Source organism: Frankliniella occidentalis, unplaced genomic scaffold (assembly GCF_000697945.3).
Source record: "Frankliniella occidentalis isolate FOCC.00 unplaced genomic scaffold, Focc_3.1 Scaffold201, whole genome shotgun sequence".
Classification (NCBI taxonomy): Eukaryota; Metazoa; Arthropoda; class Insecta; order Thysanoptera; family Thripidae; genus Frankliniella; species Frankliniella occidentalis.
Genome location: NW_026267327.1, coordinates 235,144 through 236,922, shown reverse-complemented (window position 1 = coordinate 236,922; position 1,779 = coordinate 235,144). Strand labels below are relative to the sequence as shown.

Here is a 1,779-nt window from a genome sequence, read left to right as displayed (position 1 = left end):
CAAATCTGGTAGTGCCGATGTCGTCCGGGCCCCCGGGGACGTCATTGGGGACCTCCCGAGCACGCCGATGACACTCCCACGACAAATACGATTCGGCTCCAAACGTCGTGTACACACGGGCTGGTGCATATTTCTTAAAAGTCGCCAAATATAATTATTATTAATAGCAAATCGCCCATAATAGTTTATTATCCTGATCATTTCATTATTGCCACATGGCACTTCCCTGGCGTTGCCGTCTGAAGCCACACAACGATGCACGGGACGGGAAGCATCCTCAAAGGATCACATCCTGGACAAGCGAGGCGGGATTGCCCCAGGAAAGAATCACATCCCGCGACCACGATATGTCGGTGAGTATGCCGTAGTTATTGCTCTCCCCGGCTGGCTCCCGGGGTGCCCAGCGGACTAGAGCGATCGCAGTTCAAATCTGGTAAGATGTCTGACTAATGTTATGGTACCAAGGCAATCGTTGAACCCTCCCCTACGTTTCTAGACCACAGCGGGGTCTGTGCGATAAATATTGAGGCAGCTCAGCTACGTGTCGCAACGTGCGGCGGGGCGGCAGCAGCGGGTCCGGGAGCAGCCTGTCCCCTCTCTGTAGTCTCTTGCTTTCAGCTAGGCGCGTAACGGCGACGCACGCACGCGCACGGCGCCGCGCGTCGCTAGCTTTACAAACCTAAGGTGAATGACAACGCCTGCGGCGCGTCGGGTAGGCCCGCCCGCCAAGTGTCTGTGTGGAGATGTGGCCTACCCTCAGCGCCTGAGCGGCGATACCCCGTACTCTCGCCAACGCCAACCCTGCAACGAGACTACTACGTGCAACCACGTGCGACACGGTTTACGGAAAGAGTTCGTTGTTTGGCTTTTGGTTGTTTGTGACTTTACGAAGGTAAGAAACTGCTGTTCTTATTTTCTTTTTAACCTAGTTCGTCTTCGTTAATTTTAGATTTGTCAATATAGTGTCATAGAGACACCTCGGAAGTAAGCAAACTTGATGAGTCTCATTCACAAACTTACGTTCATAACCTCATTTTAAATTTACTACCATGCACGTAACTTTTTTTGACATTTCTCTAAAGGCAAACGCAAAGTTTAAACATGCATGCATGATGCATTTGCGTTGCTGAACACTACGTTTAACAACATATTCAAATAATCTGCGGTCAGGGACTTAAAATAAAAACTCACAAGAAATGTTAAGAGCGCTCAAAATTATACCATCAAAACTGAAAAAAGAGTTCATTGCGTTAATTAAGACCAGCGTCTCCGCTCGACAATGGTACGACTATCATGTCTGTAGGTGTTATATGTTCTGAGATGAAAGTACAAACAGTTAAAGGGTGACCCCGCACTAAGATCAATACTCGGTCTTCCTACGACCAAGGTAAACTGTGCTGGTAAAGAACAAGTAATGAAAGCCTCAAATGGACTCAAATGAAAAATTTATTGATATTTTTCTTAAAGTTTGTCATGACTCTCCTCATGATAGAGTGCATGGACAAAAATAATTATACTTTTTTAGTAGTGTGAGGGTGTTTTTAGAAGAGTGCCAGTTTGCTCATTTTCTGTCCTTAGGGAATAACTGCTATCAATCTCAGATACAGCCCAAAATTTTTGAGTTTTTTGAAGTAGGATTCTATTTTTTTTGTTCACGCTTAGTGAGTAAGCGGAAAGAAATTTTGAAGCCTCTGAGATCCCCTGTGTCTTTAACCTTTCTGCTGCTCTAATGATTGCGGAAGGGATTGGAGGACACCATGAAGCAGGACTGGAAGAAAC

The 1,779-nt window shown here is 46.3% G+C and overlaps 1 protein-coding gene across 2 annotated transcripts in view; it reads right to left on the bottom strand.

Annotated features, from left to right (window-relative positions):
* The window catches only part of LOC113205804 (fructose-bisphosphate aldolase-like), a 63,268-nt gene that overhangs the window by 3,234 nt on the left and 58,255 nt on the right, over positions 1 to 1,779 (bottom strand). The window lies entirely within an intron of this gene.